The 18341-nt window shown below is 42.5% G+C and overlaps 1 pseudogene; it reads right to left on the reverse strand.

Moving 5' to 3' along the window:
• Nucleotides 1-2479: 2479 nt before the first annotated feature.
• Nucleotides 2480-2908, reverse strand: LOC129517671 (ubiquitin-60S ribosomal protein L40-like; annotated as a pseudogene).
• Nucleotides 2909-18341: the final 15433 nt, after the last annotated feature.

An 18341-nucleotide genomic window follows, 5' to 3' on the forward strand; every position in this document is an offset into this window, starting at 1 on the left:
TATAGCGTTTCTGCTTGGGATGATGAAAAGGTTTTGGAACTAGATAGTGAGGATGGTTACATGTTGTGAGTGTAATCAATGCCATAGAATTGCATACTTAAAAGTGATTAAAATGGCAAGTTCTATGTAAAAAACAAAAGCCCTACTATTTAACATGAATAGATCAGTTAAGCCATCATTTCTCAGGATGTTTTATAAAATGTGAATACGTGTCCTGAAGAATGAAAGAAGGGGAAGGCCATGGGGGAGGGGGCAATCTATGGTCAAGTAAGTTTAGGAAAATGAGTTAAAATCATTTCTTAAACATTGTGAAAGCCCAAGAAAAGAGATATGGTATGAAGCATTTTTAAACTGTTTAACTTAAGTTCTTGTTTTTGAGGGTCATCTTGTGGGAGTATGTTATGTAGACCCTTTGGAAAACACTGGGTTAAACAAATAAGAGTACATTTGTTCCATGGAAATCTGTGTACCCATTAAGAATGATGACACGGTCATATATCACTTGACATGGAAAGATGTTTATACTATATTGTTAAGTAAAAAAGCAGTGTGATTAATGGGATTTCATTTTTGTTTTTAAAAAGTATATGTATATATTTTATACAGATATATAAAAGAAAAAAGTTTGTAAGGCTGTATGCCAAATGCTTAAGTCTCTGGGTGGTGGGAAGATGGATGATTTTGTTTTCATTTGTTTTTCTCTTTGCTTGTCTGTATTTTCATATTTTTCCATATGGAATATTGGTTACTTGTATAATCAAGAAATAATAGAAGATAAAATAAATATTTTTTAGAAACCTATGGGCAATTATTAATTATATGAGGGAGAGGGTGATAGGATCAGGACTCCCTTACCACTTATTGGGCGCTTCACTTCTACTTGAAATTTCACTAAAGGAGAGTGAAAGGGCCTTTCAACTATTAGGAAGTAATACTAATTCAAAAATGCTTACTGATTTTTTTTTTGCTTCCTGATATTGAACCAAAATCTACTTCCCATCATTTCGTCCTAATTTGTCACAGGGAATGCCATAAAATAAACAAAATCCATCTCCTAGTAACAAGCATCGGTAAGGATGTGGAGAAATAGAGGACCTTTGTACGTTGCTGGTTAGAATGTAAAAGCAATGTCTGTGGGAAACATTTTGGCAGTTCCTCAGAATATTAAACATAGAATTATTACATGATCCCAAAATCCCACTCTTTGAAAACCAGGACTCAAACGGATACTTTATACTAATACTCCTTGCAGGATTATTCACAACAGCCAAAAGGTGACAACAACCCAAGTATCTATCACCAGATATTTGGCAACAGCAATCATCATTTTACTCTAAGTTTCCACTCTAGTCTTTATGTGATGGTTCCCAGACCTGATTCATCCTAGCTATTGGCCTCTGAACATTTTCCAGTTTGTCAATATCCTTCAGGTGTGGTACCCATAAATGACCACAACACTCCACACATTTCTTCTCACATCTCGTTATCAGTTCCTTAAGAAATTTGGTATTTGATTTCTCTAATTAAAAAGTAATTTCCAAATACTTCCCAGTTCAGTGTGACTGTACTCGGAATTCTATCATAAGATTATATATGAGAGATACTCAATTAGCTATTTTCCCATCTTTTAGTTTCTTTTTTTAAAAGATTTTTATTTATTTATTCGTGAGAGACACACAGAGAGAAAGAGGCAGAGACACAGGCAGAGGGAGAAGCAGGCTCCATGCAGGGAGCCTGACGTGGGACTCAATCCTGGGTCTCTAGGATCAGGCCTGGACTGAAGGCGGCGCTAAACCGCTGAGCCACCTGGGCTGCCTCCATCTTTTAGTTTCTAAGCTACGTAGCTAAATAAAATATTCCAGTTCAGTTCCTCATCCAGTCTCCTGCATTTATTAAAATCTTAGTAGAACTCTTTTTATCAAGCACTGAAAAGAGCATGGGAAGAGCTTTCATACTGTTGGGGAAGGCAGAAGAGTCCCTGCAGTCTGGCCAAGGAATGTGAAGAACCTCTTGTCCTATTCCATTTTCTACTGTTTTTCCAAGCCATTGGTTCCAGTTTTGGGAGGTCAAGCTGCATCCAGATTGACTGGCCTCTCTATTAAGAGGCACCTAACAAGATGACAATGACAAGCCAGGGTTCATGGTGATGTAGAATATCATTTCTTGTCCTTTATCTAATCCCAGTTCCCCTAACCAACCTAGTCTATGCATGGGTCTTCTTTTCAGCCTAATGAATCCTTTGCCTTTTATCCCTTTTGCCATGCCTCCCACATGGTGGGCACTATTTAAAAGATCCTGGTAAACTTTATATAGCAGCCCATTGCCTTCTACCAGGCATATGTGCCTGTATACTTGTTTTTGTTTGTTGGTTGTTGTTTTTTTGTTTGTTTTGGTTAGTGGAAGGGAAGCTTTATTGAGGCCACAGGGTCTTGATGCTTGGGCAGAAGGCTGCCCTGCAAAGTACGCCAGCAGAGGGGACTTACTTGACCTTCATGGGGCACAGGTTGTTGGTGTGGCCTCACTTTTTCTTGGCAACAGTTGACAGCCCCTGGGTGCAGACAAGAATAACTCTTGGGGCAGATCCCCTTGTCGCAGTTGTATTTCTGAGCCAGCTGGTGGAGGGCAGGCCTGATGATGCCACCCCACAGGCAAAGCACCAAGTGCACTCTGTCTGGCTATTGTAACCCGAGAGAGTATGGCCGTCCTCCAGCTGTTTGCCTTCAAAAATCACACTGCTGCTGGTCAGGTGGGATGCCTCTTTGTCTGGGATTTTGGCTGTGACATTCTTAATGATGTCATAGGGCTCAACCTTGAGGGTGATCCTCTTGCCCATCAGAGTCTTCACAAAGATCTGCATTTCTATGTCCTCAAGACTGCCGCCACCACCCCCACTCACCCACCTTGTTCTGTGTGCTTCGTTTTTTTAGGAGAGTAGTTTCTTCATTGTAGGGACTGCATTTTGGGGCATAGTTTACACAGGATGTTTAATACATGTACTTGCTAAGCAGAAGTAACTTTAAATCAACTTTTGGGGGCACCTGGCTGGCTTAGTTCGGTGACTTTTGATCTTAGTGGTGTGAGTTTGAGCCCCACATTAGGCATAGAGATTATTTAACAAAAAATTAAAAATCATAAAATATATTTTTGGGCACCTGGGTGGCTCAGTTGATTAAGCATCCGCCTTTGGCTCAGGTCATGATCTCAGGGTCCTGGGATGGAGCCCCACATCAGATTGCCTACTCAGCAGGGAACCTGCTTCTCCCTCTCCCTCTGCCCCTCCCTGCTTGTGTGTGTTCTCTCTCTCACTCTCAAATAAAATTTTTTTAAATCATAAAATATTTTTAAAAGTCTTCACATTTTGAAGTTTTCCATTTATACTAATTCTTAAAAAATACTTTATTGAGTTATAATTTACATGCTTATCACAGATTGCACCCATTTTAAGTTTACGTTCAAGATACAGACCACTTCCATTGCCACAGAGAATGCCCCTTTATAGTTAATCTCCACCCCCACTGCTGGCTTCAGGCTGTCACTGATCTCCTTTTCGTTATCACTATAGATTAGATTCTCTTTTATAAAATTTCATATACATATATAATCTTATAATATGTACTCTTTTGTGTCCACTGGTTTTGCTTAGAATGTCCTTGAGAGGCAGCCCGGGTGGCTCAGCGGTTTAGTGCCGCCTTCAGCTCAGGGCCTGATCCTGAAGACCCAGGATGGAGTCCCACGTTGGGCTCCCTTCAGGGAGCCTGCTTCTCCCTCTGCCTGTGTCTCTGCCTCTCTCTGTATCTCTCATGAATAAATAAATAAAATATTTTATTTTTTTTAATTTTTATTTATTTATGATAGCCAGAGAGAGAGAGAGAGAGAGAGAGAGAGAGGCAGAGACACAGGCAGAGGGAGAAGCAGGCTCCATGCACCGGGAGCCCGACGTGGGATTCGATCCCGGGTCTCCAGGATCGTGCCCTGGGCGAAAGGCAGGCGCTAAACTGCTGCGCCACCCAGGGATCCCTAAATAAAATATTTTAAAAAAGAATGTCCTTGAGATTCATCCATGCTGCTTCCTGTATCAGTAGTTCATTATTTTTATTGCTAAATCATATTTCATTGTATATATAAGGCACAATTTGTCCATTCACCTTTTGATGCACACTTAAATTGTTTCCAATGGGGAGGCCATTACGAATAAAGCTGCTATGAATATTTGTGTTTTAACTTTTGTGTGGATGTATATTTTAATATCTCTTGAGTAAATACCTAGTAGAATTGCTATATTATAATGACGAGTGCATGTTTAGCTTTATTAAGAAATTGTCAGCCTGTTTTCCAAAGTGATTTCAGCATTTTATATTCCCACCAGCAAGGCATATTCACGTAAGTAGTTCATGTGTGTGGTTCATTTAAACAGTGTTTTCATTTTGAGATTCTGCTTTTCTAAAGGATTTGTTGTGTTAAAGTTGCTTAAGATAGGAAAGCCATCAGTGAAAATAAGGAAATTATTTAAATAATTTAAATATGTTTATTTAAAAATATTAATCGGATTATATTTGTTTTCAAAGAATTTACTTGTAGACCTTGGGTTTTGTGATTTTGCCAAATATGATTATTCATTACTGTTTAAAATGATCAGCTAAAGGGCATACATCCTTCAAAAGATAATCCCATTTGATTTAGAAAATAAACTGACCTGACTTTCTCCAGAGTTTTCTAAAATTCTTAGAAATAGCTTCATTTGACTTCCTACTTCTTTTATTTAACTTCAAGATAATTTCATAAATAAATTATATTCAGAGAGAAACTATGGCATGCTAAGCACCCAGTAACGTAGTAAATGTGTATTGGCCTCCCAACCTCCCTCACTTACTGGCAAGAGAAGAGTCTGACTTTATAAATGTTTTCCAGTGTCCTGCTGTAGGTAATCTGGAAAGCTATGAAACATGGTATCAGCCTTTGGATCTTGGCAACAAGAAAGGAATTTTTTAAAAAATAAAACAACACACTAGATGTATTTGGTCTGTTTCACCTTGCCTAAGATTCAAAGGTTTATATAGAGCACATGTTACCAAGCAACAGGCTTCGCTAATCTCACTTTAGCAAATAGGAACTCCAGTGTAAGTGCCAGGGTTGTTTGGGTCTTGTCTGGGACTCCTCAAATGCTGGGCAGGGGGAAGGAAGCCATTCATGTGCTAGAAAATGTGGTGCCACATTCACCAGACTGTCGACTAAAGGATTTTGATATCTCCTTTTCTACATTGTGAAATCAGGAGTAGTGTGCTTGCCTCTAGAGATTTCTATCCAATGATAGATGGTCTGATCTGCACAAAACAGATTTAATGACATTTTCCTCTGTGATACAGGACCCGCATTAACACATCACATTTGTGGGCTATTTGGGGTCATCCGGCAACACCTGCTCTGCACCAGATAATTGACCCCTTCTGCTCCTAGCTTTTTTGTTTCCATGAGAAACTTTTCTTTAATCTCCAATTTTCTCTAAGCCATTTAAAAATATATTTATTCTGCACAAGAGTTCATCTCTCCTTTATAAATCAAATATTGAAGAATTGCACTGATGCTCACATTCCAGGGTTACCACCTTATACTCATCTTTTCTTGGTTGTAAGCCTTTCAAGGAGCCTGGATTCATCTGTGTGGCTTTGTGGAATTATTATTCAATGGTAACTGAAACCAGGGAAAGACATCTCTGGTTCAGATTCTTCGATTGCATGTCTCAGAGTCCCATATTGTTTCCTATGAACGAAATGGCTTTTTTAGAAATGAAGCACACTCCTCAGGAAGTTTGAATAGCAGGAGTATGCTTTGAAAGATGAAGCAGGTTAAGAGAACCTAGGCATAGTGTCTCTACCAATGTGTTATTTATTGTATGTGTACTCTGCTTCTTTCCCCAAAGGACTTGAAGTAGAGACATTTGAAGTTGATACAGTCTGTCTCCATTTCTTCTCACCTTGCTTTCTGCTGCCCGTATCTCCCCAGCTGTCCAGGTGCCAGCCTCCCCTCCACTGGTGTCTGCCCAGGTTTGCCCTCTTCCAGAAGGGTCCAGGGTCAATGCTCCAGAAGCTCATCTTCTTCCCTCTTCTAATCAAAACCCTCATCCTATGTGGAGAAAAAGGAACCCTCACACACTGTTGGTGGAGATGCAAACTCAGGCAGCCACTGTGGAAAGCAGTACAGAGGTTCCTCAAAAAATTAAAGATAGAGCTAGCCTATGATCCAATACTTCCGCTACTGGGTCTTTACCCAAAAAAAAAAATAAAAAAAAACACTAATTCAAAGGGATACATGCACCCCTATGTTTATAGCAGCTTTATTTACAATAACCAAGATATGGGAACAACCCAAGTGTCCATTGATAGATGAATGGATAAACACACACAGAAATATTACTCAGTTATAAAAAAAGAATGAAGCCTTGCCATTTGCAACGACATGGGTGGATCTAGCGGGTATAATGCTAAGTGAAATAAGTCAGAAAAAAAAATAAGTCAGAGAAAGATAAATACAATAGGATTTCACTCAGATGTGGAATTTAAGAAGCAAAATAAATGAACAAAGAAAACAAGAGACAAACCAAGAAACAGACTCTTAACTCTAGAGAACAAACTGGTGGTTCCCAGAGAGGAGTGGGTGGGGGGTGGGGGAAAGAAGTGATGGGGATGAAGGAGGGCACTTGTGATGAGGAGCACCTGGATGCATGGAAGTGCTGGATCACTCTATTGTACATCTGAAATTCATATAACAGCATATACTGACCATTACTGGAATAAAAAAGCAAATCTCCCATCCCAACAAGTCTGAAATCAATGTTGATATTCTGATTAATATTCTTCACAGGAAATTTAAAGTGACCAATGAAGTTAATCCTGTGGAGGGTTGTTTGTGTTTTCAAGCAGCAATTTAGTTCTAATCTCAGTCGTTGGAATTGAGGGGTCAGTGGTCAGGGGGTGATGTAGCTGGGAGCTCTGGCCCTTTCCTGTCCCCTCTCCAACCTCCCCCTAGCACAATGAAGACTGGGCAGAAGCCAGGGACCTTCTCTCCTCTATCCCCACTATTGTCCCCATTTGTTTAGGAGCAAGCTGAGACTTGGGAGGGCTACTCAGCATCCAAGTTTCATCCTGGGGACAATAGTGACACCTATAGCACAGAGTTATTGTGAAGACACAATTCTGTGCTGTCTGCAATACACTGAGCTACCCGGCAAATTCAAAGCATGCGATTTTAAAAGTGCTTGTTATGATTGTTCTTATTTACCAGCTGGCGTCTGAAAGGAAAGGAAGAGGCCAACCCTAGGTATCTCCCAGTCTCCCTTTGTAGACATTTGTGGCATGCTATACTGTGTTTCCACTTATACTGGTATTATAAAGCTTCCTTTAAAATAACTTTGAGTGGGAAGAAGTGAGTTGATTCAAGCAGAATCATTAGGTATCTTGATGGTGGTATGTGGATATGGCAGAGATGGTGGTGAGTAAGGTCAAACTCTGTAGTGGGGCGGCCACTCTAATACCGTAGTGTGAAATATTAATATTAATTATTATTGTTACTACCTCCCCAACTCCCAGCACTCCTGATCTCTCCAGCCTGATCTACTTTTTCTTTTTACTATAGGTACTATAGGACTCATCACCTTCTTTTTTTTTTTAAAGATTTTATTTATTTATTTTTTGACAGAGAGTCAAGTAGGGGGAGCAGCAAGCTGAGGGAGAGGGAGAAGCAGGGAACTGGACACAAGACTTGATCCCAGGACCCTGGGATCATGACCTGAGCCAAGGCACACACTTAACTGACCAAGCCACCCTGGCGCCCCAGGACTTACCACCTTCTAACATTTTCTGTAGTTTACTCATTATCTTTATTGTTTATCTCTCTTTGCTGGAACGTAAGCTCCTCCAGGGCAGGAATCTTTTTCTGGTTTTGTTTAAGTGAACACAGTGCCTAAAACAGCACATGGCCTGTTGGAGACCATCACTAAATATTTGATGACTGATGAAATGAATGACCATGGCATTCTCCGTCCTTTATAATCTGGTTCCACTGTTTTCTGACCTCACCTCTTGTCATCCTCCTCTCTGTGTGTTACTGATGCCAGCAGTATCCTGTGCACGCCATTTGCTCCTCCGTCTCTGTGCGTTACTTACATTCTTTCCTCTGCCCTGAATAAATAATCATGGATCTATACAAAGATTTGGTTTTAAAAATGTTCATCACTGTCTGAGTTTGTATCAGTGAAAAATTTGAAACAGACTCAATATCCATCAATCAGAGTTAAGTTCGAGAAATCATGATTACTCCCACTTCATGGAGGACAATTTGGCACCATCTATCAAAATTACAAAAATTACATATGTGCATAGCCCTTGAATGAGCAATTCTGCTTTTAGGAGTTTATCCCACAGCTATACTTGCTCATATACCAAATGAATGCATGTTGGTGACTCACTGCGGTGCTTTCGTCACTCCTATTAGACACAACAATGACAGAGCTCATTGAATTATTATGTGGAACTATATTTATTGACGTGGGAAGATCATAATAGCTGGCATTAATTCAGGCACTGTGATAAGTGTTTTTATATATTTTTATCTCATTTAATCCTTATAACAGCCCTGTGAGGTAGTTACTATAATAGTCCTCATTTACACAGGAGGAAATGGATTCAGGGAAGTGAATTTACTTATCCAGGGTCAGACAACTAATAAGTAGCAAAGCTGAGATGTTTGAAATATTATGATGACAAAACAATATGTACACTGTGATCCACTTTTGTAAGAAAAAATGCATATAGATAAATGTATAGATGTGCATGTAAAAAGCTTGGAAAGATATATATCAAAATATTAACAGTAGGCTGATGTGATTTGGGGTGGTTTCTCTTTTCTTCTTTTTGCTTATAATTTTCTGATTTTTCTGTTAAATTTGGGGGCTGACTTGACAGGAGGAAGTGCTGCCAGGAGGCATGAATTACTTGTGTAAATTTAAAGATGACAACATTTCAAAAGTTTGGTGGTAGTGGGGAACAGTGACACAGATTTGTGGGAAGTGTTTCTAGAGTGAGAGGAGAAACACCAGCGGGAAGGGAGAGCTTGCCCAGAGGGAAAGAGGATGGCTCCTGGCTCCAAGTGCAGGAGACGGGCGAGAGAACCTAGTGTCAAGGGCACCAGCGGCGGAAGAGGCAAACTTAAGGAGGAAGTCCCTGGTCCCCATGAAGCTGAAGGGTTGGGGACAAGCAGGCAGAGGGGAAAAGGCAGAAAACTGGAGGAGGGCAAGGAAAAGAGGGAGAAGTGGGGGAGTGTCTGCCCAATGACCTGTATCCTAGCACTGAAATCCAGAGCTGGCCCTCTACTGAAGGGTTGGGCTGAGGGGGCCAGGTAGGGGATCTGAGGAGAGGGAGAGCATTTGGAACAATCACGGAGAGAAATTTGATACAGATACATAAAAGGACTGCCTCGCAGCCCTTGGGGCCCTGCAGAGGCTGGCCGGCTGGCTTTGTAGCGGAGCCAACTTCATGACCTTCTCCAGCAATAGCTAGCAGCCTGGGAGTGGGGGGTGGAGGGAATGGATGGTGGGATTTTCATAGGGCTGCAGATTGGCAGGGCAGGTGCTGCAGAAGGTCACTGGGAGAGTGAGTCCAGGGGTCAGAGCTAGATGGCTGGATGGCTGGTTGTGGGGCTGACTCGGAAGGAGGAAGGGGTGCCAGCAGACTCCTGAAGGCGTCTGGGAAAGGAGGAGGGAGGAAGGACAGGCTGGGGGCTGAGAGTACAGAGGGAGACCCATAGGAAGCTGAGGGCAGAGTGGCGTTTCTGGGTCTGAGATGGCGAAGCCTCTCCTGTGGCGCCCTGGGAGGAAGTGGGAAGCACAGCAAGGAAAGCAGGAGGATAAAAGGGTGAGGAGAGGGGTGTTCCTGTGGCTCAGTGGTTGAGCGTCTGCCTTCAGCTCAGTTCATGATCTCGGGGTTCTGGGATGGAGCCCCTGTGTCAGGCTCCCCGCAGGGAACCTGCTTCTCCCTCTCCCCCCACCCCTGCTCGTTCTCTCTTGCGCTCCCTCTCTCTGCCTCATGAATAAGATCTTTTAAAAAAGAGGGTGAGGAGAGCGTTAAAATAACACCTAGCTGATGGAGGGCAGTTTGGCAGTGTCTATCAAAATTACAAATGCACATTCCCTATCATCCAGCAATTCAGCTTTGAGGAGTTTCTTATCCGATACACTTCCTTGCTTTTGTGCAAGATGGATGTGTAAGGGGAGCCACTGCAGCATTGTCTCTAACAGTCACAGATTGGAAGCAGCCTAAAAGTCCGTCCATAGTGCACTAGTCACTTAAATCATGGTTCATAAAATGGAATGCTAGGTAGCTGGAAAAAGGAGGACGTTTCTCTTATTAAGTGGAAGAAGCAAGGTATAGATCCGTGGGGATAGTTCACAGTCTATTTGCTGACGCATACGTAAAACATCTCCAGAAGCACACATAAACTGTTCATGTAGGTTGCCTCTGAGGAGGGACAGCTGTTGGCTGGGTGATAGGATGTGTTCGGAAAGCAACTTTTCGCTCGTCCTTTTGTTTTGTGGCTTTTTTTTTTTTTTTACTTTATGGAAGTGTAATTGACAAAAATTGTGTATATTTAAGGTATACAAAGTGATGTACCTTTTGAATCTTGAGCCATGTGGATATATTACTTACTGAGAGAATAAAGTAACTAAAAACATCATATGTAGACATACATATATCTATGTATAATTTGGATCCCTTTTCTAGATATTAAATCATTAAAATAAAAGCACAACAAAAACTCCCACTGGAGAGTTTGCTTCAAACCAGTACGTTTGCAGGGTAATGGGTGGGAATTTTGGATGCGATGAAATTGACCATGCGTCAAAATAATTGCTGAGCCTGGGCAACGAGTATATTGGGGGTTCATTTTCATCTGAAACATGAAATTGCCACTTTGGTTGGGTAAAAATGGTCACATTGCAACCATTTCATGCAGGTTAAGTTAATGCTGTTCTCATTATTTTTGTAAATTTTCCATAATATAAAAGTTTTCAAAGAACGGAAAACAAATGAGCTCCCACCAGGATCTTGCTAGGAATATTCATATTCTTTCTCATCCCAGCCCTTGTATCTTGTAATTGAGTGGAAATTCCCATTCCCCCATCAACTTCTGAAACAGCAGTACTGCCTCCCTGATTCCTTTTATTCTGAGATCCAGTACTATTCTCAGGGTTTTTCCTGTTAACAACCTGTTGTGTGTTAATTGGGTACCACCTTCCCCTTATTGCTGGTCAAGCTCATTGTGTTCTCAAAAAAAAATCACTTCTTTAGTTTCTTAAGATCATTTGACGTTCTCTTCCTGCCTCACAGTCTATTAATAGCAAGCCTAACTAATTTGGGGCCATGCCCTTATCCAGGTGACGTATATTTATCAATCTGGAGGCTGATGTCTCTGGGACACTCAGTATACAGCACCGCAAAGTTCATCCTATGCCATCAGTAAGCCCACTTATGTTCAACCTTTCAGTCTTAAGTTATTTTGCTTATGTCTGCACTACTTCTGTTACCTCAGGAGCTATGGGGACTTTGGCCTGGCCCCCAAAACCTGCTAATCCATGCCTTGTTGTCTGTCTTCGGGAGTCAGGTGGCTTCCCCTTGCTGCCTGCAGGCCTGGGCATCTTATGGATGTCCCACGATCTGTCATTCAGCTCTGCTTGCATATCCCACCGCCACCCCAGACTTAATTAGTTCCCCCAGCTTGAGGCCTCCTGTCTACTTCCTCCGGCCCCCTTCCCCCAGGCAGTTTGCCCTTAGCCTACCTTCCTTCCTTGTGCTCTCAAAGCTTTTCTTTATCATGCTGGAATGTGCTGGTCTCCTTTTGTGTCCTGTCCATCCCAGACTGTGAGCTCCTGGGCTAAGGATCAAGATCATGCCTTATGCTCCCTTGAATATCTCACACTGAGCACAGCATCGGGCACACAGTTACATGCTCAAAATAATACATTTTTACAATGTTAATTTGCAATACTTTTGATGTACAGAAAATTGTACCCAAAAATAGGAAAAAGAACTTTCACATGCCCTTTATCAAGATTCATCTGTTAGCATCTTGTTAAATTGACCATTCTCCCTAACACACACACACACACACACACACACACACACACATTTTTGTGTGTGAAGCATTTGAGAGTGAGTTGTAGACATCATATCCCTTTGCCCCCAGTACTTCAATACGTATTTCCTAAGAACAGGGGCATTCTGTTAGATAAACAAAGTAGAGTTGGCAAATTCAAGAAATATAACACTGATACAGCATACTAGTATATAATCTTTAGGTCATTTTCGAATTTTGCTAATTGTCCCAAGAATATCCTTCATAGCTATTTTTCTTCTGGTCCATGATGCAGTTTAGGATCACACATTGTATTCAGTTGTCATGTTTCTTAACTCTCTCAAGTGTCCTTCAGTCTAGAACAGCTCCCAACCTTTCTTTGTCTTTCATGACATAAACCTTTTAGAAGAGTACAGGCCAGTTATTTTGTAGAATATTCCCCAGTTGAGGTTTGCCTGATGTGTCCTCATGATGAGAGGTTATGTATTTCTGGCAGGCGTAAAACAAAAAAGGCATACAATGATTGTTGTTGATGTTAACTTTAAATAATTAGTTAAATGCCCGCCATGTTTTTCCACTATAAAGATATGACTTTTCATGGGGTGTCTGGGTGGATCAGTTGGTTAAGATTCCAACTCATGGTTTCAGCTCAGGTCATGATCTCAGGATCTTGAGATCAAGCCCCATGTTGGGCTCTGTGCTGGGAGTGGAACCTGCTTAAGATTCTCACTCTCTCTCTGCCCCTCTACCCACCTCCCTCTCTAAAAAAAATATAAGACCTTTCTTTTCATATTTAATAACTAATGTATAAGGAGATACTTTGAGACTATGTAAATAACATGTTTCTCATAAAACTTTCACTCTCTAGTTTTAGGATCCATTGATGACTCTTGCCTGAATCAGTTTTTACTATGGTGGTTGCCAGACAGTAATTTTCAAAATAACATCTATTCATTGGTTAAATGAAGTCTTTTTTTATTGATTTATGATAGTCACACACACAGAGAGAGAGAGGCAGAGACATAGGCAGAGGGAGAAGCAGGCTCCATGCACCGGGAGCCTGATGTGGGATTCGATCCCAGGTCTCCAGGATCGCACCCTGGGCCAAAGGCAGGCGCCAAACCGCTGCGCCACCCAGGGATCCCCTCATTGGTTAAAGGAATTGCTCATTTGTCCTACAGAAGGGATGCCTCCTTTGCTAGGACAGCAGCCTCTGATTGGCTGCACGAGTGAAGTCTAGGTAGAGACAAGCTGGCAGTGCTTGGAAACCTTAAATGAGGCCTATTTTCCTCTAAGCCCCGCTGGCTTTTATCAGAACCTAAAATGGACCCCATGGCCTTCCGAAGATGGTCTCTCCATGCTGAAGGCCAGCAGCAGCTGCCTGCTCAGTCAGGCCTATGCCTACAGGACCCATGCCTACCTATTCTTCGTATTTTCCATCAAACTTGAGGGCAGAGAGGTAGTAAAGGTAGGGAGCACGCTTGCCTTCCATTTTGACTTATTGGAAAAACATAAAATAGAACTCAGGATTCCACTCAACCTCTTCTGCCATTCTGGTGGCCCACATTTTTAGGCACAGGGATCAAGGTATCATTTTCACGTGGGTTCCTTTAGAAAAGGTAAATCACCATGACTACATGGAGAGTGGAGCTGTGTTTTGTTTGGGGACTGTATTCGTTTCCTAGGACTTCTGTAACAAATTACCACAATCAGGGTGGCTTAAAACATTAGAGATTTTTTTCTCATGGTTCCAGAAGCTAGAGCTTGAAATCAAGGTGTGTCAGGGGCATGCTCCCTCGGAAGCATCTAGGGTAAGATCCTTCCTTGCCTCTTCCAGCTTCTGGTAGCCTCAGGCGTTTCCTGGCTTTTGCCTGCACGGCTTCAATCTCTGCCTTCATCTTCCTCTAGCATCTTCCCTCTGCATCTGTGTGTGTATCTTCCGATGACATTCTCTCTGTGTCTGTATCAGTGTTCAAAGTTCCTTCTTCTTATAAAGGACATTAGTCATGTTGGAATAGGGCCCACCGTAATAACCTCATCTTAACATCTTACATCTGCAAACACCCTATTTCCATAAGGTCACATTCATAGGTACCCAGGGTTAAGGCTTCAACATATGTTTTGGGGGGACCTGATTCAACCCATAACAAGAACCATGCCTGAAATCCGACCCATTTGAGAACAGGAAGTGGAGTGCTATTTACTATAATGCTTCAGCCCAGTATAACAGAGCTCTCTGTCCTTCATGCTCACTCTGGTCTTGGCTTGCCAACAGGTAAGGAAGGCAAATGAGATAGGCAGATCATCCTTAGCCCCCTTGAAATAGACTTTTTTAAAAAAAGATTTTATTTATTTGAGAGAGAGAGGGAGCACAAGTGGGGGTGAGGGGCAGAAGGAGAGGGAGAGGAAGAAGCAGACTCCCCGCTGACCAGGGAGCCTGATGTGGGGCTGGACCCCAGGACCCGGAGATCATGACCTGAGCTGAAGGCAGATGCTTAACTGACTGAGTCACCCAGGCACCCCTTGAAATAGACTTTGGACATAATTTTCAAATGATCGCAAGCTATTCACATGGCCATTACATAGAGGACAACAGTAGAGGACATTAACAGTCTGCCAGACTCTGGCCCCTGCACTCCTTCCTAGACTTCTCATTTGTTACCATTTGACAGATGGGGAGCATGAGACCCAGAGAGATGAAGTGACTTCACAAAAGTCACACAGCTGCTGATAGTAAATTTTGTACAGGGCAGGATCATGGCAGGCACTCAGTAAATATTTGTTGCCTGAATGAGTGAATGAATGACTAGATCTGAGACAGTATCTCTGGTCTTCATTTCCTGACCCATTCCTCTTCCCTCATTAAAAATGCAGACTAAGGTGTGGTCCCAAGACAATGGAGTATAGAAGTGACTGGGTCAATTTCAAATTCTTTTGCTATACTTAAGAACCTTCTGAATTCTCTGAAGGAGCATGTCAGTCTAGTTGATTTCTTTTTTCATCCACTTCTGATGAACTGATCATGATGCTATTTTGTCAAAATACTTGAGCAATGGCTTTAATTTTACTTGAGCTACGTAATTGTCTAAAAATTATATTTTTATATTTTAAACTATAAATTATGAAATTATATTTGCACTAAAGGCAAGCCTTAGCACATAGACAGTTTTACTGAAATGATATATCAAGGAAGTAAAGAATTCAGCATGTTACCTTCATATCTTTGAAACAGAATATTAATATTACCTTGTGCCCATTTCTGGGTCTCCATCTGGATCACTGAGGTAGCCAGGAAAGTTCCATTCAACCTAGCCAACAAGGGCTCATTAACACTGTGCTACATGCCCAACCATATGCTAGGTGCTAGGGTCAGGGATGGGGAAGAAGGGAAGGAAGCTCTCCCAAAGAGATTCCAGGCTAGTGAAACATGTGCCATCCCCATGGGAAACAACAAAGAGAAGTTGACACTTGCTAAGCACCTGTTAGGGGCCAGTCACTTGACAAACACTGTAAGGCAGGTATTATCCCTATTTAACAGATGAGCAAACTGAGGATCAGAGAGGTTTAAGATAACTCACCCAAGATCACATGGCTAGTAAGTGATGGAACCAGGATTTGAACCCAGCAGGCCTGGGACTCAACATAAGAGAATAAGATGAGACAACTTATAGTCAAGCATTTGGTTGCATGGGCCAGATGAGATGCACACAAGAAGTTTTAGTGAGCTGTGTGGAATCTAGGAAGGCCAAGATGGGGCCTCTGGGAGATAGAGTGTGTCAGGAAACTGACTGCCTGCAGCAGGTGCTCTCATGCCAAGTCCCTTTATAACCTGCCCATTACAACCACCTGTTCCCACTGAAGGGCTCAGGCTCTGTCCATCTCCTCTTCTGGTCTATTTGGGAAAGTAGGGAGAAGAGGCTAGGTCACATTTCTACCTTCAACACATACCATCCCCTGTCCAAGGCTAGCTGAACTGTTACTGTTCCAAGTGCCTGACCTCCTGGGGCAGTTTCTCCATGTTTGTCAACCCAGAAGCATAGCTCCCTCAAAACTGAAAGGAGCCTCTCATTTGAGAACCACGAGACCCCACACCCCCCTGGCCTGCCCTCTTCCTCCTTTCCTACCCTTCTGCTTTTGTTCACAGAGAAGGCATGAAAGGAATTTAACATGTTTCTGCTTTTTTTCCATGGCAGGGAGAAGAGCTGGCCTAGTCAGATAGAGAATCTTCCCAGTCTGCTCAAGCCATTACCAATCAAAGAGCCTCCATTTGAAACATCAGATCTGTAGAGTAAAATAAAAGAAGGGCGCATTCATTCTCTGACTTTTTTCCCCCAATGAAGAAAAGGAAAAGTTATTTCTTAAGTCTGTAGTTCTAATTCTCAACAGTCAAGGAGTTATGGTGTATGGGGCTGGCCTTCTCTCAAAAGAAAAAAGGGATACATGAAAGTTTTTCTAGGTCACTTAAAAATGCAGAATTGTGCTCAGATTTTTTAGAATTTTTATTTTTAAAGATTTTAGTTTTTTGAGACAGAGAGGGAGAGAGAGAACAGAAGTGGGGAGGAGGGGCAGAGAGAGAAGGAGAAGCAGACTCCCCGATGACTAGGGAGCCCAATCTGGGGCTCAATCCCAGGACCCTGAGATCATGACCTGAGCCAAAGGCAGGCATTTAACTGACTGAGCCACCCAGGAGCCCCTAGACTTTCTATTCTGAAATAAGGATAGATTCACAGGTCATTGCCCTTCACCCTATCTCCCACAATGATTACATCACATGTAATTATAGTACCATATAAAGCCCAGAAAATTGACATAGGTACAATGTGTGTATATAGTTGTATTTTTTATTACATGTGTAGATTTATGTGACCCCCCCCAATCAAGATAAAAAGCTATTCCGTCACCACAAAGATCTCCCTGGTGTATCCCTCTATAGTCACACTCCCCTGCCCCTCACCCTACCCCCCACCATCCCTAATCTGTGGCAACCATTAATTTGTTCTCCCATCTCTATAACCTTGTACTTTAAACACTACAGTTCCCTTAAGAAAATGGACTGGCATCTCCAGTTTTCACAGAATCTCTGGCTTGAAGGAATTTCACAGAATTCTCCAGCCCCATTTTCCACCCTGTGCACAAATTCCCCCTATAGTTCTTCCAAGCATCCATCCACCCGCTACAAGGTGCAAACCAGAAGCTTCTCTGGGATCTTGGAGTGTGTGATATAAATATTTAGAGCAAGGACATCGTTTCCTCCTACAAACTTACAATTATCAGTTTTCAGGGGAAGTTTAAACCCTTACCCTTAGATTAGATATTATGAAAGGCTCTCTTTCTCTCATGTGCTGATTTTCCCATATGTTCTATCCCAAGCTAGCATCTCCTTTTTCCATTCTTTTACCTAGTGAGAGGGATGAGATGCAGGAGGCCCGGAAGGCTCACAGAAAATTCCAGAAATCCCTTCCTTAACTATAGATTAAATAGTCTGGCCTCCAGCAGTTGGGGCCTTTCAAATATAATTGGTGCCTGTGTGGAATTTATTTCCCAGGCTGACTGTGATTGTTATCTCCATGACATCTACGGGTCATTCCTGGGGAGATAAAATCCAAACTGGAGCCCAGCTGCCCTGGAGCCCAACTCCCCAGGACTCACTGGTGGTGGGTAAGAGAGCTTTACGGGGCATTCTGCAGCCTGCCGCGTCAGAAAATTATGACTCAAAATCAGGCTAAGACCAGAAGGGGTTAGCAGAAGTCAACCCATGAGGGTTCAATGGCTGGGATTACTCTGGATCCCCCACTTCTTCTCCCCTGGACTGTTGAAATCCGTCCACTTTTCACAAACTGAACTTCTTTTCACAAAGAGCAGCTAGTTCTCGACTAGAGAGCAGCGCATGCACAGAGCCAGACTCAGACCCCGTAGGACGTGCTCTTTGAAGAAATGACTTCAAGGGTAGAGGTGGGGCAGGCGCCTGATTTGGGGCTAGGAAACACTGCAAGCTAATGAACACCCTCCTTCTTGAAGTATGGCTAACAGTACCCCAGCCCCCCCCCACTCAGAAAGTGGGGGATTCCTGCTTTCGAGAAGACTCTGCACTTATCCTTAGATGGGGAAGAGTATGAGCAGTGAGGGAGAGAAAGCGAGACCACAGCTTGCTGTGTGCCCACCTCCCCGTCCCCAAGGGCCATTGCTCTGTGTCCCCATCACGGCTTCCTGCCCAAAGG

This window comes from Nyctereutes procyonoides, unplaced genomic scaffold (assembly GCF_905146905.1).
Source record: "Nyctereutes procyonoides isolate TBG_1078 unplaced genomic scaffold, NYPRO_anot_genome, whole genome shotgun sequence".
Taxonomy (NCBI): Eukaryota; Metazoa; Chordata; class Mammalia; order Carnivora; family Canidae; genus Nyctereutes; species Nyctereutes procyonoides.